Source organism: Lepidochelys kempii, chromosome 7, assembly GCF_965140265.1.
Source record: "Lepidochelys kempii isolate rLepKem1 chromosome 7, rLepKem1.hap2, whole genome shotgun sequence".
Taxonomy (NCBI): domain Eukaryota; kingdom Metazoa; phylum Chordata; order Testudines; family Cheloniidae; genus Lepidochelys; species Lepidochelys kempii.
The window spans coordinates 81,588,793-81,612,223 of NC_133262.1; the positions used below are offsets into that span (position 1 = coordinate 81,588,793).

General features: G+C 37.9%; 1 protein-coding gene across 1 annotated transcript in view; it reads left to right on the top strand.

The window, feature by feature from the left end:
* The first annotated feature begins 9,926 nt into the window (after window positions 1-9,926).
* MYPN (myopalladin) overlaps window positions 9,927-23,431 on the top strand; it is a 115,152-nt gene continuing 101,647 nt past the window's right edge. The window contains exon 1 of the mRNA XM_073353448.1: window positions 9,927-9,973. The gene's annotated coding sequence lies outside the window, so the exon portion shown is untranslated. The remainder of the gene's footprint in view (window positions 9,974-23,431) is intronic.

Below are 23,431 nucleotides of genomic sequence, written 5' to 3' on the forward strand. Positions count from 1 at the left end.
CCCTTCACCCAGAGACTTTCAACTGGTCTGCATCTCACCTCCTTCTGGACCTTAGAAAAAGCATATAAATTCTTGATGTTCAATGCAACACCTCCTCCCTTTTTTTCCTGCCTCTCCTTTCTGAACAAGCTGTACCCCTCTGTAGCGATATTGCAATCATAAGTGTCTTGGTGATACAATTAAGTCATAATTTAGTTATGTACTAAGACTTCCAGTTCTTTCTGTTCATTCCCATAGTCCTTGCATTTCTGTGTAGACATCTAAGATGTTGATCAGATTCCCCCATTGTATTCCATCTTGTTGCTCCTATGACCCTATTGGTAGAACATGGACCGAAAGGGAATTATCAAGGATGTAGTGCGGCTCTGCTGTTTGCATCTGGTTTAAACACAGGAGATTTCCCACTTCAGAAATTAACTGAATGCAGTGTTCATGTTGGACGAGAGTCCTGGGATTAAAAGGAGAATAGGACCATTTTTGGCCTACAGATCATGAGGAGCACCACAGTCTATATGTGAGCAGATGGGAGTTTTGACTCCTCTTTGAACTTTTACTCTTAATTTCCTTCATTTTCCGTGATTAAAAACTCAACCTTACCACTGTACTGGTGTATTTTTTGTATAATTTACTTTGATTTAGGGGGGAAATTTGAGGTTATGTGATAAATCCAACCAGAACCACAGGGGAGAATTTGTAGAAAATGGAATCACAACTACCATCTACAGCACAAAATGTACACAGCTATTCCACTGACTCCTTATGTCACTGGAAGTCTCATATCTAAATACTCATGAAGTTTAACCTTAGGAGATTGGAATGGCTGCAAGCTAGCGATCTTTTTTCTCCCTGTTCATTAAAACAAGAATTATGCAAGAGTGGTGACAATTTTTGTTGTTGATTTTTCACATCAAATTCAGGTGATTTGAGGCTTCCTACATTTTATTTTTCTGGAAAATCTTGACAATGTTTCTTTGAAAATGTGAAAATACAAAAAGCTACATCAACTCAATATTTCACGTTTGCAGAAATACAAGTCAAAGCCATTCTATATATCACTTTCAAACAGCAGCAGTAGAGCAGTTTTCTTTGGCAAACCCCCATCATCTGTACTTGGTGTCTTCTTATTCGACGGGGAGGAAAGTATCAGTGGCTTACTCCAATCTCCACAAAGGAGCTACCAAGCATGATCACTGATCCCTAATTTAGAATTCCGTCTCCCCACCACACACACTTTGCAGCACAGACAACACAGAGCTGCTACCTGCTTCTTGACACGGATGTAAGCCTTTGTAAGCATGTTTTTGAGGAAAATCCTAGGACCCTGGAAATACAAGAGACACTATATTTCTGACAGTCTCAGCGGAAAACCCACAAAATGCAGCCTCTCCCCACTGTGAAACTGAGTCATAACAGTTTCTGCTCTCCCTCCTGAATACCTGTGGCAGGCAAAGCCAATCAATATACCAGAAGAAATACTATACAACCAATTTCAGCTTAAAACTCAACATTCTAAATAAGCCACAAAAAATGCTTTGAGACTTAGATAGCCACCCAGACTTGCAAAAAATGTGTCCATAACTTGACAATAATTTTCATAAATGTGAACATTTCCATACAGAAAATACTGTATGATGATGAAATCAGGATAAACTCAAAAGTCAGACAAGACTGTTATCAGATGTAAACATAATGAACCAAATTTATTTTTGGTATAATTCCACAGTTTTAAATACATGGGCTGAAACCAAGTGATATTTGGCCCTTTTGGCTGATTTTTGTAATAATAAATATTTTTGTAATAAATAATATTAGAAATTAGAGTTCCAATTCCTGAAAAATAGTCATTTTATGAACTTTATAAACCCAGTTGGCCTCCTGGTGGAGTTTGTAAATTGGCCTTTAAATAGTCAGTTCACGACCATTATAAGCCTAGTTGGCTTCTCCAATGAGTTTATAATAGCCAGGAGCATTGAAATAGTTGTTCATAACTATAATAATCTCCACTGGCTTCTGTGCAGCATTTATAATAGATGTGAACCTAGAAATAGCCTGTTTATAACCATTATAAACTCTGTCAACATGTCAAATTAGTTAATATTAGCTATGATCTCTGAATACAGAGTTCTTAAGAGTTATACTGTCTGCATATTTACACATAGAGTTTATGATAACCATTAACTTTTAAAAACATATTGCCTAACATAAGATTTAGTTAGAATTTTTAATTACAATGGACCAAATCTTGCAGTCTCCCCAATGTAGTCCTTACTATTCCATTGACTTCACTATGAGCTTTGACTTAGTAAGGACATCCATATTTAACCCAATAAGTCTAAAATACATTTTAATGATGATATTACGTTTTTTGATGATTTCTTCCAACCCCCCCTCAAAACAAACTTCCCCTTCTTACCCCCCTCGAAACAAATTAAAAGAAAAATCATTTGACAAATAGATTAAAGGATTCAAAATTTGTATAAAAAATAAGGCCATACATCTACATACTTTAGGTTCTTTAGGTTAAGATTAGAAATTTAAGGACGTTAGTAGATAAAGTGTTGTTATTGTAAAGTTTGTAGTCATATCTCACTTAAACATCAAAGGAGCATTATAGTTTGAAAGACACCCTAAACAATAGAAACTCTGGAGATTCAACCATAATACTTAATTCTATCCCCATATCTTTGCACATACAGTAATCAACATAAAAAGGGGAAAATCTGAGGGTATGTCTACACTACAGAGGCACAGCTGCGGCTGTGCTGCTATAACATCATAGTGTAAATGCTTCCTACATTGACAGAAGAGGTTTTTTCCATTGACGTAGTTAATCCACCTCTCCGAAAGGTGGTAGCTAGGTTGATGGAAGAATTCTTCTGTCAACCTAGCTACATTTACAGTGGAGGGGATAGGTCAACCTAATTACGTCGCTGTGACCCTAAGAGCATCCCAGTCCCAGAGGGCAAGAGGATCCGTGGTATCAGGTAATGAGTTTCAGCTGGCCTGATGAATTCAGTGTACCCCAACTCAATATAGTTATAATCTATATCTAAAAAGGTATCATGTAATATGTCATTGGAAAACTAACAACTCACTGATCATTAACATTGCTGTGTGATATATGTATACAGTATGTATTAAGAGTTACGGATATATGCTTGAATTATAACTAAAGTGTATTTATACCAGGCATATCAGGGGGAGTTAGTCAACAGGTCTGACCTAACAAGCATGAGAGGAGACAGTTTAGAGGAACTTTATGTGGGCTATAAAGACCGGGGATCTGAACCTCAAGCAATAAGCAATTGAATCAACTGATTGTATACAATATTTCTGTACTATAAAAGTGTATCCAGTGAGGTGTTTTGTGAAAGGCTCTAACACACAGGTGATTAATATCCCTGTGAATTGTATGTATTAACACTACATAAGAAATTATGGATATTCATTAATATTATGCTTTACAGTCTGTGACCAAACGGAGAAACAGGTCTCTCCAAGATAGGAGGTAATATTACATCTATCTATCTGTCTCCAATAAAATTAAGCAAGCTGTGACCACAAACAATGAAAGCCGCATTTACATTCAAATTAGCCGGGGGATGGCAAGACCACAGGAAAGGAAGAACAGCATGAGGTCATCCTGCCTCTTGAATAAAGGTCACTGAACTTTGAGAGATATAAGTAGAGACAGAAAGCCATTTTGGCACCCATCATTAGACTGACAAAGAGCCAGAGCTCTTTCAAGCTAAGAAAGATGGGGCCTTCAACTAAGAGGGGGTTCAAGTATCTGGAAACTGAATATAGGTGAGAAACATGCTGAGGCAAAGATCTTTCACTTAGGAAGCCAACACCTTGTACTTCTGTGGAAGGTCCTGCCTGAGGGAAAGTCAGTCATGGCTGGAAAGAAGAATGACTGGTGAGAGAAACCATCCTGAACACAGCCTGTACCTTGCTAGATTAAGTTTTAGCCTTATAGATATGTTTTCACACATTTGCTTGTAACCATCTCTGCTTTTAATTCTTTTACTTGGCATCACTTAACCTATGTCCTATTGCTAATTATCTGGTTTTGTAAACCAACTCAGTGCTGTGTTTGAAGGAAAGGGTGTATTCACCTCAGTTAAGTTAATAAGCTGTAATGTACATTAGTCTCTTTAAAGGAGCAAACAAACGTTATTTCTCTGCAGGCTCCAGGAGAGGGCTAGGCAGATGGTTTTGTGAAAATTCAGGACTGGGACTGTGTTGGGGTCACCCTTAAAATCGTAACGACGGCTGGTGGAAGCCAGGGTAGGGCTGTTGTGCTGTAGGCAGGCTGCTGGAATCAGACCTGCTGATCCAGGGATCTACAGCACACAGATGCTCAGGGTATGACCTACACGTTTGTCAACTGAGTGCTGGTGTCCAGGCTGTGAGCCACAGCAGCAGGGCATTTGAAGCACCCAGGGTTACAGGGGAGGTAATCATTTGTCTGGATTGTACCCTGAAACATGACAGTTGCACAGTGAAAGATCAATATTAATGCTCTCCACTCATAGGAAAGATTTTTCATGTATCCTATATATGTGTGACAAAGACTGTGGTCAAGATTTTCAAAAATGGGAATCTAAAACTAAGCTCCTTTAATCCATATTCAGGCTCATAAATACATCTGGCCTTAAATCACTACTGATAATCTAATTAGATGCCCACAACGACTTAACTAAACAGATGTTTTTTTCCTTGTATATTTTGGGGTCTGGAGTCTTCTAAAGGTCTTCCTCTTTTAAGCAAACAGACACAAGACATTTAAAAATGCATCACAGGCATACCAGACAATAAGAACATTAATTTTATAACAAGTATGATTGCAAAAGGATTTAGTATACGTCACTGATGAACTAATCGGTCTAAAGTTAGTTCGTAAATTACACAGTTTGTCAGATCAGGCTATATTTTAAATGCTATGATATATCTTTTGATCCTTTGCTTTGGGTGAGTTGGTAGCTTATATATGTCAACTCAATGGCTCAGGAGGCTGAACTGTATATACAAAGCAAGTGGATTAAATCTAGTCATTAAAATATGCCGATTGTTTGGAGGGTTGTTTGAAATTTGTTGATGATGTCATGTCAGTTTCTAATAGAGGACATATATCCACAACATACATACACACAAATCACACTTGGTGCATATGTCATCTTTGTTGGGCTGCTCAGCATAGAGTGAATGGCTGACAAAAAGTTCTGTCTTCTACTATTCTTAAATGATTTCCCTCTGGTCAAAGTTATGGTACATTAGTGGGTACACTTACATTGGCACTCCGCACACAATGCTTGCTCTTGGATAAACAAAGAGCTTCAGTTACCATCAATTTTACACAAATTTGCACACCTTTTCACAAGTACTAAATTCATTTGAAAAGATATATTTAAAGAAGTTTCATTTTCACACTCTGAAAAGTTTGCCTGAAGTATTTTCTAAATTTTTATTTACTTTCTCAGTATTTTAAAGTGAATCCTGACTATATCATCATCCAAAAAAAAAAAAAGTAGTGTCTCGTAACAAAATTTTCAGTTTCTTCTTGAAGAGTCGTCAATAACTAGAAGGTTGAAATGTGTTTGTATTTAGTTAACATACAATTTGTGCCACATTTGTCATATAATAATAATAATACCTATCTCTTATATGGTGCTTTTTGATAAGTAGATCTGAAAGCACTTTACAAGATGACCACAAATTACTTTATACTGAAAGTCAGTTAAAACTAAAATGAAAAGTAAAGCTTAAAGACGTGACTTAAAGAAGGAGATGGCTCAGTGGCCTGAGGGAGGAAGAAGAGAATTTCAGACAGAGGAGGCCGTACAAGGGAAAGAGTGAAGAATCACAGGCAGGGGAGAGTAAGTAAGTTGATAAAATAATGTGACACACGGGAGTGCAGGTAAAAGCCTAAAATTTATTTCCCAACCCAGTCACCTAACAAGGGTGAGGATTTCAGAAAGTTAATGCCCCAGATATGCTACTATGTAGAAGCCAGTAGCTACTATTACAAAGTAAAGGAAGTCCATAGAGTGTTTTGGAAAAAAGGAGGATAATTTTAAATTCCATAAAACTTCTGTTCTACCCCCACTTCACTCTCCAATATAATTAGTTAGTAAGGGCCAGATTCAAAGGCAGTCAAAGTCAACTGGAGTCTCATCATTGACTTTGGAAGGCTTTGGATCACGCTCCAGAGACAATAGTATTCTCCACTAGTTCCTCCTCTAGGATATGTTGTGAGGATGACAGTGAAAACGAAATGTTTTCAATAACTATAGGTATCATGATTCTGGAAAGTATTATCACCTATATGTGAGTTCTACTTTATGATGGTTGATAATGAGACACAGTTAAATTGAACAGGCACATTTTACAGTGCTGTCCATCTCAGATTCAGGAGTCTTTAGAGCACTGCGCTGTGTTGGCGAATGGATGCTCATTATTTAAACATAGGTAAAAGCTTTGTCTGTCTTTTAAAAGACCCTACATTTTCTTGTTCAAGTGAAAGTCACTTCTCCTGTGTAAAGCCTGAGTAACCAGTCATTCTCAGCAGAAGTGTAGATGGGTTGGAAAGGTGAAATCTACACCTTCAACTCAGAGCCACACATACATGTAGCCACTAGTTCACTTTACTGGCTGGTATAATGACTGAAGTCCCTTTGTACCACTTGCCCAGGGTGTTGAGACCTTTTGCTCTATACAAATATGAAAATTATGTTTGATCTGCCCCATTGTAACATTCAAGCAGGCCTATTTCCCATTTCATCCAATTATACCTATTGTACCATGCTAAATAAATTATCTCTTTCCTTGGTGTTTACATCCTTCAAATATTTGTAAATTGTTATCATGCTACTCTCCTTATCTCTTAAAGCTATACAAATTAATTTTTCCTCTTCAATTAATCCCTCCAGCTTCTTAACCGATCATTTATGTTGCTTTTCTCTGAACTCTATCCCATACCTGCTTATCTTATGAGATCTATTAAGCACAAAGTCTGAGGGGTTCTAGCTAGAACCCATAATTATCACTGAAAAATCTTTGAGAATGACTGGAAGGGAAGTGATGGTAAAAAGCTGTAAAAATAGGTTGGAAAACTAATGTCCCCATCCCCTTGTATCAACAAAACTGGTAGTTAAACCATTCTAGTTAGGAGTGATTCTTACTGTAGGCTAGTGCCCCTACACTGGGGATAGAGAGACAGCCACACCCAGGTTAAGTTTCTGTCCCTTTTATTAGGGGTCTGTTTGGTGTCTTCCCAAACAGAGCAAGAAAATTATCAAAAAAGCAACACTCACAACAGGAGTTCAGATTGAGGTCTCCTAGCCTTCAGTAGCTACCTTAGGCAGCCTGCCACCTCCTACTCTGTTTATCAGAGTATTCTCTTTCTTAACTTTCTCTGCCTTCAAGCCTGAGCTCTCCTTTATATTCCAGCTGTGAGTGAGGGCCAGTCATGAGGTGCTGATCAGCTGTGCCAGCTGATTCCCAGCACCTGTCTGCTAAGCTGCTCTGAGGTACTGTCAGCTGCTCCCTGTCCCACCCACCCTGACCTCCCCAGGGTATTAAAGGAGAAGATCGTCCTGTTACACTTAATAAATATCATTTTGACTTCTGGGTTATTAAATCTTTTGTCCTATTGGATATCTTATTGGAATTAACTTCCTCTAGAGTTCTGCTGTTTGCAGCTGGTGTCAAGGTTTCTGATGCTCCAAAGTTCTAGCCATTCATTCTATTTTTGGTTGCTCTAAGACTCCAGAACGGGTTGGCTTCCGCTACTGGCTTCAGTTCTTCAGGCTCCTACTAGCTATGTGATCCTTTCAAAATAAATTCATACTGGGCTTCAAACCCTTAAAAAACCCTTCAAGGTCACCATACATAATAAGAAAATGATACATGAGTGTTCACAAGTGCTGAAGGCATCTCCAGTCTATATAAATTGTGCATTAGGAATCAGTGCAGCAGTGTTACATCAGCTCAGATAGCAGGCAGCAATCTCTGAGCATCTTTCCTTCATTACAGTATATGCTAACATTCATCACGTTTGTACTAATAGTCACCACAGTTGTTTCGCTGTTTTAGTTCAAAAAGGCAGCTGTTGTAGATAGACCCTTTCCTAAATTCTTTAGGTTTTCAGCTCAAATATACTGGGTCAAATTCTGCTCTCCATTACACATATGCAATTACACTTAAGTCATACCAGTAAAGAATGTATTGTGATATTTTTGATTAAATATATAGTTGTATATAGTAAAATAAATGGTGAAAGATATGCATTATTAAATGAGCTTTTAATCAGGACTTCTGACTTTTAAAACACCTTGTTTGAGGTCCATAGTTTTCTAAAAATTGCCCATTTCCAATATATTCTATGATAATCAGCTATGGTCAAATGTGGAATATCAATGTGTTTTCTATGGCATTATTCAAATGACTTATTGATTTGGTAACGAGAGCACATGTTGAGAAGGAAAGATAGCCACATATTGAATTTTGCTCAGCTGCTACTGCCCACTTCTGTCGACTGTTTTTCCCTTGTTAGTTATTTTAAAAGCTTTGGATCTTAGTATAGTTAATGGATAAGACCTATTGGTCATTGAACAGATTGCCCAACAAGAGCAAGATACTTTTCTTTGATAGAAGATTTATCAGCTGTTAAACTGATTCTCTCCGTGGTCTCAAAATTGTGTTCAGGCCAATTGATTGGAAGAGTGGTTACATTTATTACATATTTGAGAACACTAGAGAAGCTTGGGAAGTAAGGAGGAAGAAAGGAGAAAAAGGTAATGTAGTGGAGAGGTGCTTTAGTTTTGAGCTCGTTTTAAAAAGAATCCAGTTTAATCATCCTGGGGCTTGTGTACTTCAGCCATTATACAATACTTGGCCAAACAACTGTGTCTGGTAAAACGGAAATGCCAAGTCCTTAGGCTGATGCTTATTTTTACAGGGAGCAAATTATTCAAACAATCCCCTCTCTCCTTCTTGAATTCAGCTCCATTGATGAGCTCAGCCTGATTGCAGCTATATAAGTGGCTCAATCTTTTATTGCACCATCAAGAAAGTTTCCAATCCTTAAATGATAACAAAAAAGAAAAGAAGTGGCTGAGATATAGCTGGAAATTACCGAGACAAAGTTGAGATACTTCCAAAAACTAGTATGTGTGATGGAGCAGAAAAATAGTGACGGGGAACAATAAGCTAATGTACAACAACCATTAGTTGGTGGCTCCTATCACTTCAATTCCAACTTCAGGGGGATGTTAAGAAACCAGAAAAGTGGAGAATCTGTTGATTTTCAGAGGGAAGTAGAAGTAAGGATCCAGCTGACCATGTTAAGCTTCTAACCTCTATAAAATGGTGTTTCCTACTTTTCTTTAGCTGCCTCCACTGTCACTGAAGTCTAACATATAACATAGTTTTCTTTTATTTGTTTTTTTAGATTGTGACCTCTTGGGAGCAGGGAGTGTCATTTACTATATGTCTGAATGATGCATAGCACAATGGGGCCCTTCTAGTTCATGGACTGCAATAAAAAAAAATAAAAGCACAATCTTCCTAACCTCTCCCTTTCATTTTGGTCTCCTGAGTACAATGTGGAAATTTCACTCTTTCTATAAAATAATTATTTGTATATAGCATCATCCTTCCTTTTCAAATATAGCATCTTTAGGATGAATTTATAAATAAATTCTGTGAGACTTGAGGCCTTCAGTCCACATTAATGCAGATGTTTAATACTCACCTAATTCTCAAATATCGCCATATTTCTGTCCATAAAACCACTATGCTTTACTGTCACATTGGGTTCCAGACAGTCTGCTTCTCACTATTCTGTACTTTGGTCCCTGTATTTAGTTACTTATTTTGTATTACAGAACTGTTGGCAGTAAAAGTTACTTTCTTACATATGGCGTAAATGAGAGGGTGGCAGATATGCTAGGTAAAGAATACCACAAAGGTAAAGCAGAATAAGTTCTAATTATACATATTATTAAATTTAAATCAATTCTTTGTTTATAATCACTTTATCCTATTGCTAAGTCTTTACCCAAATAGTTCAACTATTAATTTAATGTAGGCCGTAAGTCTTTCAATTTCTCTTAATTCTTTTATTCTTGTGACCCACATGGCTGTCTAGCTTGTCCAGTTTTTATGAGAGCATTTCAGACAACATTTTATTTACTATTGCATGCAAAGATTCAATTATTCAAAGAAACCCAGTTGGCTGAAGAAACATGGGGATCTTGGTGATATCACACAACATAGTATATGAAATGATGTTTGAGGGGTGAAGCAGGACTGTGAAGGAAATCGCTGGTGCTAGTTTTTATTTTAGTGATGTATATGATCAGTGTGATCAGCGCTTGTGTACACCAAAAAGGAAGATACAGGATACAATCCTTTCGCTATTGTAGAAAGTGGGAGTTTTGTCACTGATATACCACGGTTTAACCCTCAGACTCTGCTCTATGAAGTTCATAATCTAACAGACAAAGAGCTGATACAAAATATCCTGGAAGACCCAAAGGATGGTGTTAACTTAGAGAGCCATGTATCATTGTATTATTTTTAGAAATGGAGAGGTGACAAATAATAGTGTTTGTTTGTGGGGATTGCAGAAGAAATTAGTCTTGTTGTAGCTCTTTGGCAGTTTGGATTTATACAATAGGAATTTCTGAGATTTCTATCACCTTTTGCTCAAAAAAAGTTCTTTGAAATTCTCTATAGTTAGGGATATATTCTCGCCTCCTTGGAGATATAACATAACTCCCATTTTCACTAATGTAAAGAGTGAAAGAAAAAAAGTACTACAATCAGGAATGAGAGACTAAAAAACCAGTTGTAGAACCCCCTATTTCTAATGACACAGTTAATTATCTTGGAATGAGCAAAAACCACAGGCCATACATTGATAGATATGTAATGTAGATGTTCTTTCATTTATGCATTAGATGTTTCTTTTGTAGGACACAATTTCTGCCTTCTACAAATATCAGTTTTTAATCAGTGTTTTCCTGTATTATGTAATACCCATATTTCATATGTTCAGTTCAAACTATTTTTAACAAAAGGATTAAAGAGAAAATAAAAAGGCCTGAGTCTGAATTCTTTACTCTGGCAAAATTCCTTTTGCAGCAGAGACCACAGTACAACACCAAAGACTTTAATGTTTAACTGTTTGTCAGGAATTCCAGTTAAATACTTTCAGGTGCCTTGTTATCAGACAGTGTCTATTGCCCCTCCCCCCGCAGCAAGTGGATGTTTGAACCTCTTAATCTTCTTTTTGTATTTTCTATGCTTATTTTGCTGTTTACGAAGAACAAGTAGTTTTCTTTGATTCCTACAATATTTGTCAATCAGAGATTCTATCTTAGGTCCAAATTCTGCCAGAAGCTCTATAAGCAGACCTCTGCAGCCATATGGAGTTCTGTGCAGGCACAGGAATCCATTGTCTGGGTACACTGCAAGAAGGACAGGAGACGCTTGTTATGGATTTTAAGCAGGTCACATATTATACAGAAGTCTGGGACTACCCAGCAGATAAAGTGTACAGAGCAGGCAAATCCATGTTTATTCAAATCAATTCTCCGGGGCTTCCACCAGCCCCCCTTTGCTTCCATCCAGGTCCCCCAGCCGACCCATGGCTAGGACCTTACCATCCACCACCCTCGTAAGAGGGTTAAGGTGGGCTATGAGAACAGGGGGAGGGTTGGCTCTCTGCTGTACCAATCAGAGGAGTCCCCAACCCCCTTCCCCTGTTCTGTTCCTTTATCTAGTACCTCCTTTTAAGTCTTTTTACCAGGCCATTTCCCTATGGAGTACCTGCACTGGACATCTGCCCAACCTTACAAAATAAGACATATGGCCTATTACCTTTTCTTCTCACCAGAAAAGGCCCTCCCTCACACCTGCTGTGGGGAAGGCGAAAAAACCTCACTCCACCAAAGCCAGTTCAGGTGGTACAGGAAAAATTCCTTCCCAGCCCCGCTTTAAAAGAAGCAACTAGTGTAATGCCCACAGCAGGTCCTAACCTAGCCTGCCATTTGCCTCCACTAGGGGAGGGAGTGAGTGAGTGAGTGAGTGCTGGCTTCCTCCCTGCATGGAACAAAGAGACTTGCCACACCCAGGTTTTGTACCTTTATATCCTTCGGACCTCACATTCCTGGGGGTGGGAGTGGGGGAGGGTGACTGCTGAGCACCTTTTTTACAGCAGTTTCTGACGTCCTTCCTCTCCTCCCCCCCACCATAAAGCAGAGATGTCCTTTCTGGGAAAGCCCCAGACAAACTCTGCCCCACCTTAGGTGTGGTGCAGTCATTCACATGGAGCTACTTGCAGGATTGGAGCCTTAGATAGCACTGAGTGTTAAAATGATAAAGAGAAACTATCCACTTGAATTTTTGGATATTAACTAGTGTAAGAATCCAGTTTTCTTTATATGTCTATATTTAAAAAAAAAGTAATTAAATGCATAAGGGAGAACCTTAGTAAATACTGACTATACAGAGGAAACAGTGAAAATTATAAAAATTGCTGTGATGCACAAAGTAAACAAACAAAAATAGAGAAAAATAATTTTTGCTATCTTTTTTTCAGTCAGTCATCGTTTCAAGCTGAGCAATCCCTTTAAATGGACCCAATAATCCTATAAAAGAAAACATCCTAATTTAAAATAAAACCCAATGTTCTTTGGCTCTTAGCCAGAGGACCCACTTTAAAAAATCTGAAACAAAAAGATTACACAGAGACTGATGCTGTTCATGCAGTATTTTTGAAAACCTTCACTGGGAATTAAAAATAGGTAACTACTGAATCTTGTTTAGCAATCTGTCGAGATCTGTTCAATTTCTCATTTAAGTGGTAATAAGGATATATATTTAAAATTCAAAGTTGAGGAATTATAATTATACACCATAGTTTCAAAATATACATGTTTATATGACACAATAAAAGATTACCTGTTCTTTATCAAATTGCCATCTACCAAAAAAACTCCCTCCCCTCCACATTTTATGGGTACTCTCTCTATGTTTGGGAGTGGGGATTCAACAAGATTTTCTCTTTGGACTCTCTCAGATACAAGCAAGCAAAATACTCATACATTTTTAGTTTGCTATTTCATATTGAAAAGCACATCGAATATAGGATTAAACCGTGAACACACTGGATGAAGAGGAGAATAGAAGAACTGATTACAGCTCAATTAATCACTCAGTCAAGTACTACCTTTATGACTTTAGTTATGACTCCTTAGAAAGGGTCTGATCCTGAAATGAGTAATAGAACTCTCATTGATTTAAATGGAAATAGGATCAGACCGTGTCAATGAACACTATCTCTGACCTGCCTAACTCCTGTTTCATATACCTAATGATAGTGGGCAAATTCTGCAGTCCTTACTCAGGCAATACTTGCATTGAAACACAAAAATAGCCTTGTCATGTTAAATATTAAAGTTATTGGGAGCTTTCTCTGAGTGAGAAAACAGTAAGGACTGAAGGATTGTGCCAGTGTGATTATTTGTGTCATATATTTAAAAAAAAACCAGTACGCTGTTTTTTTCAATCCTTCTGATATGTCTACACTTTCTAATAATAGTATCTGAGTGCAGTCACCCAATGCCTTGCATGCTGGTGTTAAGAAATGCACTGCGTAATGTTATGAAGGGAAAATATACAAACTGATATTATCTCACATGTTGCTTGAAAGTTACTATGGACCCATCTTTAGTGGCAACATCCAGGAAATTAATATTAACATTTTTATTTAAAAAAGAACAAAGGCTTTGAGTTAAATAATTACAAATCCAGGATTAAAAAAAGACCTGACTTGCCAAAGCAGTTCAGAATACTAAATCATGAAATCGAGAATCCTACCTCGAATAACAGGTAATAACTGATTAGTCAGGGAAAGATGACCCAAACAACATAGCTAGGGTGAAATTCACAGCTCCTGCACCAACTCTGTAACTAACTGGGCTTTGTACAAGGCACTAAAATGGAGATTTCAGGGATGGAATTCACGTCCAACCTGCAAGCCAGTTACAGAACTGTTATACATCTCTTCTGAAGCTGGTTCGCCAGCCCATAACAGCAAACATTACTAATTCACTGTCTACTTTCTTCTCCAAATCATAAATAAATATATTCATCAGGAGGATGAACTAGATCAGCAGTTCCCAAAAGTGGGTATGTGATGGTGCTCCTACTTGGTTACACCAGACAACTAAAAAAAATCCCTGAATCATTAGACCTCAGTAGGATATATAATAAGACTGTGAAGGATTTAACAAGGGACTCAAAGCCTTGACAATAAATAAATAAATAAAATAAAAACTGAATCATTGTTACCAGAACTATTGTACGTGAATGCTAAAAACTAACACATTAAAATCGAATGGGCAATCAGAACTCTGGTACCAACTATGATGGTAGTTCTGGTGATTCTGAAATCTTTTTATTTGGAACTGAATTGAAACCACAGACAAAAATCTGTTCATACATAAAATGACATCAGAAACATGGCCATCTTTCAAAAATTTGACTTTTTAGACTTACAAAGTGAGATCTTCACCCCAGCTCCCTCCCCTCTTTCACCAGATGAAAGGAATGAAAGGGCATAAAGAGGGCCTACAAGTTCTATAAATGGCCAGGGAAGAATTCCTTCAACATAGGCATAGAAGAAGACAGCCCTAAACTTAATTTTCTCCGCATATCCCACAAGGTTTGAGTTCTGTGTTCTTCCCAAATAAAACTGAGTTCTTCCCAAATAAAAAGCAAATATTGCAAAAAAATGTATCAAAACACTGGAAAAGAGGAGGATTCTTGCGTGTCTGTGTCACCTCTTTGTAACGCTTTCTAGTCCCTTAAACTCTTTATATCTTGATGTCATCTCTGAAGGGAATAAAATAATTTGTTGGTTGGTTTGTACATTTTAGAATGTATTCTTTTTTAGGGCTCAGTTCAAGAAGGCATCCTGCTGGGAACATGAGCTATATTTGGATTTAGGCCTAAATAAATTTGGTTGGTCAAATGTTTAATGAAAGTTAGCATTCTAAGGAGATGTGTGAGACAGCTTTCTGGCTTGTGGGCAAAAGGTTATCAGGGTAAGGTCATCCACGTGCCCTAGATTCTGTCCCCACCTCTTAGAGTTATTTTCAGTGTCATAATTAACTCACTGTCATGAGGATGTGGGGGAATGAGTGAATGTGTATCAATGCTGATGAACTGCCAATTATGTTTAAACAATTGAGACATATATGTCTGGGGCCTAAGTAGAAGTTTGCCTACCAGCTCCTCATTATGACCTGTTTTCAAGAAATGTCTTGGTTATTAACGGATTGTTGCAAAACATGTACACTCTACTCTGGAATCGTCTATGTGATTTCAAGACAAAGATGCCAGGTCATTGGTCCATGTCAAATTACAGGTACCAGGCCTTTGAAGATATTGGGGTGTCCCCTGATGCAGCATAAGGGGACACTGACCCCTATAAAAGACTAACCATGCAGAAAGCAGGGGAAGGGCCTGTCTCACAACAGCATCACCACCCAATGTTGTATCTTGCTGTCTTCCCTGAACTGGCCATACAAAGAAGAAAAGGGGAAAGATACTGAACATTAGCTAAGCCAAGCCCGAAGCCTACAACTGAGAGAGAAGAAACCAAACTTTCCTCCTGCATGCAAAAAATCTTCATTTCATTCTATTGTCGATAAAGATACTGGTAAATATTAACTTAGTTCCAAAACTAAGATCAATCTCATAAGTTAAGGACTTTAAGAAGAAGGCTTGAAAATTCTTCTGTAGAGCAATTGGAAGATGTTCAAATCACTCCAATGCCCATTAACATGAGTCTCTGTATGTGTGTCTCTTTGTGCATCACTAACTGTTCCTCAGGGTATAAACCATAGCCTTAAGTCTGTTATCTAAATAGTATCTCAAGGTTAAGCACGTGTCATCCTAAATCTGCTAGGAGTGAGGATTGTAGAAATCATTTTGTATCTGTGCAAGACTGCCAGAAAGATGCAGGCACTGTGTTAAAGTGGGGAGAGGAAATAGATTAAATAAACAAAAATCTGATGTGGTTTGTGTGAACTGTGAAGCTTCATAGGAGAGAGAGTCAAAGTAGGAAGTTACTAGGAAAGCATTCTAAGAGCTGTACTTCTTTAAAACCAACCTAAGACTAGCCTCTGTTTTTAACAAACTCTTAGTTAAATTGCTTAAAGGGAACAGCTTCTCCCCATAATCTTCCTGTGAAATATTAAAAGAATTGTTTTCCTTAACTTGTAAATTATAATTGGATTTAATGACTTATTGTAGTAATTGGTGAACCAGATAAATTGAACCACTGATTTATTGATTATACTTCAATTATAACCTTGATTTGACTATTGCATTGATTTAATGTAATCAATTAGTGTAGGAAGACTATAAATTTAATTACCTAGGGACATATTTAATATTTTAATTAATTTATAAATGATACATTGGACTGATTTATCTCTCAACTTCAGTATGGACAAAATAACTTATATAGAAGTAAAAGATGAAACCATTAAAATCATTCTTGAGCCCAACCTATAGTTTAATTACTTAAATCTGATCACACAATTATCCCTACAATCCATATTTAGAAAAGTACATGCACACATCTAGACAGGTAATGGAATTTATACCTTTTCAATGAAATGCAGCTGTATTCAGTACATGTGTGCAATTTTGTTGCTGGAGACTCGTTATAAAATAGAACATGAGGGATGCTGACAACAGCAGGTAGTTGTTTGTCTACTTAAATTTATAAGATGGCCTTTAAATAGTAAAAAAGGACAGTCCACTGATATGACAAACCTGGGATTACTATTCTAGTAAAATAGTGCATTTATCTCCACTGAGGAATTTCTGTATCTTTGAGATAATATACCGGTAATTATATCTAATTGAATATAAATGAGAAAACCTAGCAGCTAATGTTGTGTACTCAGATTACACTCTCAGTCTGGCACAGCCTTGGTGCATGAGTATTTGTTTTCCTCTTTTCTGTTGTCCATTTTTCATGTCTCATTGTACATTAAGATTGAAGTTGGCGTCATGCACTTTGACAAATTACCGGAGGTTATTTTTGTACACTGTAGTGAATATAAATTGCTTGAATATCCTCTTTCTAGATTTCCTTTTACTTTCTTTAGTTGAGTAGTCCTTATTTGGACTATGCATTCTGGTTAGTTTTGTATGCTATGGTGAATTACATAACTCTTGGAATATGTTATGATATACCCATGTGAGTTAAACACCTGGAACATGTTATGATGTACTCAAGTGGGTTAAAGCAACTGGGAATGTATTAAATCTTTGATGTAAGAATTCCTTACTGTGTCTTAGTTATATTAGTTAGATGGGTTCAAAAGGGAGGTATGTCTTCTGCTGAATGGATATTCTTTCTTGTTTTGCAATTTCATTACAAATATTAAGGTCTTGTTTGGAGTGTAGGGGCCTACAGACTCCAATACAGATGAAATATCAGTGATCAGAGTTAAGGGGTGCTGAGATAGTATTCCTCCTTGAAATTCACCTATGCCCATAAGCACTTACGCACATATTTAACTTCAAGCATGTCTCTAGTGCCATTGACATCAATGGAATGACTGATGTGCTTGAAGATAAGTACATGTTTAAGAGCTTTGCTGAGTCAGGATCTTAATCAGTAGAAAACAAACTGTACTAAACCCAAAGAAATGTAAGTAGATCAAGTTTTGTTTTCTTCCTTTAATTCTCACAGTTGTGATGGGACAATTTTAATACATAAATTGTTTAAACTTGTAGTTATGGATATTGGATGTGAAATCCTGGACCCACTGAAGTCAATGGCTTCAGTACAGGCAGGATTTCACCTATAAATTCATACTGAATTAGTTTCTGTTTCATAATGATGAGGATGCCCTGTGTTGCAAACTACGTATTTGTACTACATTTGTATCCAATAGTTCCTACTTGAATTTCTTTAAAAATATCTTGGCATTAGTCACAACAAATTTTGTGTGCCCACTTGATAGCTCTGGGTGTTTATTTTATGTATCTATTTAATATTGGATGCTGTGCTCATTGGTTTCTCTTTCTTTCTCACACACAAAACTTTTTTTGTTCATTCTGTACCAAGGAAATAGTGCTTTAACAACATTTGTTGGATGGAGGATTCTTAACATTAATTTGAAATGGTAATCTTATTCATAAATGACTGATTATGAAAAATAGTCAGATAAATAGTATGGAGTACTTTCACATGGACAAAATAGATTACTGGATCCATTTAGATTGCTTTTGTGTGGTTATATTAAGTTCCTGGAGGATTATGTCCATCAATGGCTATTTGCCAGGATGGGCAGGGATGCCAAACCATACTCTGAAATGTCCCTAACCTCTGTTTGCTAGAAGCTAGGAATGGGCGACAGGGGATGAACCACTTGATGATTACCTGTTCTGTTCATTCCCTCTGAAGCACCTGGCATTGGCTACTGTCGGAAGACAGGATACTGGGCTAGATGGACCATTGGTCTGACACAGTATGGCCATTCTTATGTTCTTATTGTGACAGCATTTGGACTCCATCATCAGTAATGCCCTGGACAGGAGTTTCAAGACTGACAAGAAAGTAACTGAAAGAAGAGTATATTCATTTTCAAGATTACATTTTTAAAATGTAATTCATTTTTATAATCACTTACTTAAAATTTGATTATATATGGCTGTTTCTTGTAAACAATTTCATAAACATCCCCGGTCACAGGGCAAGCATTTTAAACACTATTTGTTTTCTGGATTGTTTCATAAGAGATATTATTTCATATAAAACTGCTAAACAAAAAAGTCTAAGCAAATTTAGATTAGAGAATTCCAAAAGCCATCTGTGATTATGAGAGAATTTACCAAAAAAGTATTTCAGTAAAAATATCTTAGAATTGAAAGCCAGAAATACAGCTTTGAGTAATTACATTGACTAAAATAATATGTCCAAATTATGGTTCAAAGTGAAGTTTTTCACATATGGAAGTAAATCCATTAGATTACTTTTACAGCCTGTCAATGTTATGGGGGCTGCTAACATGATATCAGCTGTGAGGACTGAGAAGATGATACTAAACTGGGCGGAGTGGTAGATACGCTGGAGGGGAGGGATAGGATACAGAAGGACCTAGACCAATTGGAAGATTGGGCCAAAAGGAATCTGATGAGGTTCAATAAGGATAAGTGCAGGGTCCTGCACTTAGGACGGAAGAACCCAATGCACAGCTACAGACTAGGGACCGAATGGCTAGGCAGCAGTTCTGCGGAAAAGGACCTAGGGGTGACAGTGGACGAGAAGCTGGATATGAGTCAGCAGTGTGCCCTTGTTGCCAAGAAGGCCAATGGCATTTTGGGATGTATAAGTAGGGGCATAGCGAGCAGATCGAGGGACGTGATCGTTCCCCTCTATTCGACATTGGTGAGGCCTCATCTGGAGTACTGTGTCCAGTTTTGGGCCCCACACTTCAAGAAGGATGTGGATAAATTGGAGAGAGTCCAGCGAAGGGCAACAAAAATGATTAGGGGACTGGAACACATGAGTTATGAGGAGAGGCTGAGGGAGCTGGGATTGTTTAGTCTGCAGAAGAGAAGAATGAGGGGGGATTTGATAGCTGCTTTCAACTACCTGAAAGGGGGTTCCAAAGAGGATGGCTCTAGACTGTTCTCAATGGTAGCAGATGAGAGAACGAGGAGTAATGGTCTCAAGTTGCAGTGGGGGAGGTTTAGATTGGATATTAGGAAAAACTTTTTCACTAAAAGGGTGGTGAAACACTGGAATGCGTTACCTAGGGAGGTGGTAGAATCTCCTTCCTTAGAGGTTTTTAAGGTCAGGCTTGACAAAGCCCTGGCTGGGATGATTTAACTGGGAATTGGTCCTGCTTTGAGCAGGGGGTTGGACTAGATGACCTTCTGGGGTCCCTTCCAACCCTGATATTCTATGATTCTATGATTCTAAGGGGCAGAATAATTTGTATTTGGGTTATCCAAATGGCATTAGAAAGGAGGAGTGTCTTGTAAGGCAAAACTCTGGCTTTCAACTATAGTGTTCTTTGAAGGTTTTAACTTTGCATTGTTGATATATATTAACAACTGTATACTTCCAGCTTAATTTTTGTTATGGAAGTTTTTTTACTGTTTTGATGAATGACTCTGTGACACTTTGATGTCCATTATTGTTTCAAAAATTGGAGTGTATTTTAATCTATATTGATTTGATACAGGTATCACTTGCTTAAATTCTATGCTTTGTGTTCTGGAGGTCAGACTAAATCATAATGGGCCTTTCTACAGGACTGAAAAGCTCTACAGTAGTCCAGCCAGAAGTTCAAAGTTCTGCAAGAGCCCATGCAAAGTTTATAATAACTATAATCTCAGCCAAACTCCATGTAGGTTTTATGGACATATTAAGAGGCACAACAGACCACACAGAGCTTGCAGTATTTGTAGGCTGTAGGTATTGTAATGTCCATGTCGATGTCATAATGCCCATGATTACATTATTAGTAGGCTGCTCTTGCCAATCCTGTAAGATTCACATCAGATATCACAGATAATGAAGTGTACATCTGACCTCATGGAACTCTCAAAATTCTCCACAAATGGACTGAATTCACTACTCAACTTTTCAGTATCATTGAAGGCAACAAAATAAATTGATATTGGAGTCCAAGCTGTTCATGCCACAATGTTCCCAAAAAAAACACCCCAAAAGTTTAGGAGACTTTTCAAAAGTGAAATACTTCTGACTTTTCACATTATCATGCCTTGTCTCATAACTACACCTCAAAAGTACATTTCCTAAAAATTCTCCTCTGCCAGAGGAGCACACTGGATAAGTTTCAGACAGATTATTACTGTTTTGATGAAACTGGAGGGGGTTGAAATCTAATTTATAACAGAAAGCTAAACCAGCTCAGTGGCAGATTAATGATTTTGCCGCCCCTGGGCCCTGAAATAATTGCTGCCCCTCCCCCAGCAGCTCCCGGCCCCCCCGCCGCAGCTCACCTCCACTCCAACTCCGCCTCTGCCTCCTCCCCGAGTGCACTGCCGGGTCCTGCTTCTCCCCGCTCCCTGCCAGTGCTTATGCGCGAAACAGCTTCGCGAAGGAGGGAAAAGAGGAGGGAACGCAGTGTGCTCAGAAGAGGAGGTGGGGCCAGGACGAGGATTTGGGGAAGGGGACCAATAGGGGCAGGGAGGGGGTGGAGAATGGGGGCGGGGAAAGGGTGGAGTTGGGGTGGGGCCACAGGCGCAGGGCGCAAACCGGCGCCAAGGGAAGCAGCCTCTGGCTGTTATTATGAATTTGCCATCCCTGCAAATTTGCCACCCTAGGCCTAGGCCTTCTCGGCCTAGGAGTTAATATGCCGCTGAACCAGCTGCTATGGAGATACTACCTATCTACTGTCCAGAAGATATAAAGATGGAGTTATGGCTCAGTACTTTTTGTATGTGCTAGAAATCCAATAGCACTTAGATAAGATGGATATTTTAACAGATGATGGAACCAAAGACCTCTTTCCTGCCAGTATCTAGAATGAGTGTGAGGAAAAAAATCTATCCTTTGCATTTTCAAAGTGATGTGCTGGGGTTTGGTCACATGAATTTAATCAATAATTACTTCTTATATGCTATATTGCATGTAATAATGTTAATAAAGAGTTGCATGGCTGCTTAGTCTGTCATTTGCTTTGAATATTTTGAAGTTTTTCTACATGTATTTTGACATTTCAGTTTTATTTGCAGCTGAAACTGGTTCGCCCCACTAGGCTTTTAGTTTGTTTGTTTTTTGTTTCCCAAAGTTTATTTTCAATATAACATTTCCGAAGTTCTAAAATTAGCAGGATGTTGTTTTTTTCTTTTGGAGGATTTATAATTACTGGCCACTGTTAGGGGTTTTTGCAAGATTGTGCCACGTGAGCATTCAGAAAAATTCAGGAGCACCTTATTTTTAATAATGTCTCTATCACAAGTTGTTATTGAAATTGTAGGATTATGTCTATATAGTTGCATAACATTTAAGTTGTTACATGCTGATGGATTTCCCTGTGAGTGTAATCTTACACTTCTAATAGATTCTGCCTGTAACAAATACAGTAAATGAAAAGGTTAAATTATGCCATTCCTATTTTCAAATATAAACTTCTCTGTCAAGAGGAAATTAATATAATGCAAATATATTTGGGATTATTCCATGGTTGAATCAGCAAAAGACTGCAGAAGCATCTGCAGAAGCAGTTTTGTGGGTAGAAAGATTGAATAGCTGTCCATAGGTGCTGTTATAGTGGAATCCCTTTGCTCAATATTCTCCTGTCCAATGAGGTGGAATGTTTCAAAGGCACATGGTTTATGCTGCTCAAAATAACTTGGGACCTGCAAACTGACAAATGCTATTGCTCCGGTGGTGACAGGTTGTCCAGCTTCTTACAGCCATCCTCACTATAACTAAGGTTAACTCCTTTCACCTATGGACTTCTAGTTGTTTCTGTTCCTAAGAACCTGAAGAATTCCTGTGCTTCTATAACTTTAAGTTTATAATTGCATCGTTGCTGAGTGCCAGAGTTGGACATCAACCTCTGGAGAAATTGAAAAAGGTAATGTCTTTACTTTAGATTGTTACTGTGTTTTGATAACACTGCACAGGTGCACAGAGGGTCGATGAAAATGTATACCGCAGTGCTACTTTTTGCAGATCAGAAATATGCAGGGAGCAGATTGCTTTTAAACCATCTGATTTAAATTACACTGAAGCATGTGAGTTAGGAGTGAAAGAGAAACAATGTCCTGTAGGATCGTAAAGAGCTTGAATAGGATTGGTGGGGTTCCTAAATTCCCTCAGCCTGTTTGCCCCTGAGGGAAGAATCAACAGAAGGCAGCAATGACATGAAAATTGCATTGCTGGAATTTTACTTTTGTTTTCCCCCCTTTTACCATATAGCGAAATGATTACTTTATAATTGCTAGAATTACACCAATATACAGTAATTTGCATTTCCTTCATCAAGAAAATCGAGCCTAATTTAATATGACTCCTTGGTTAAATACTTTCTTTCTTTTTTTCAAGTAAAATGACACTGCTGGCTATATTTAGTGTTGGGAGATCTGCTCTCTGGATTAATGTACACAACAGCTGCAGAAACACTCCAGATAGAAGGGCATTGCTCTCTCCCCGGCCCCACCTCACTCAGAAAGACATTGACTGCCAGTGGCAAGTGTTTGGCCCAATATATTGCAACATTAAGCAGTAATCAGAAGCACATCTTGAATTATATTAAATAATACATAATTTAAAAGAGAATAGAGTAGCTCTTGAGCTCATCTGCTTTGTCAAGATAGTATTATGCAGATCATGTTAAGCAAATTGATC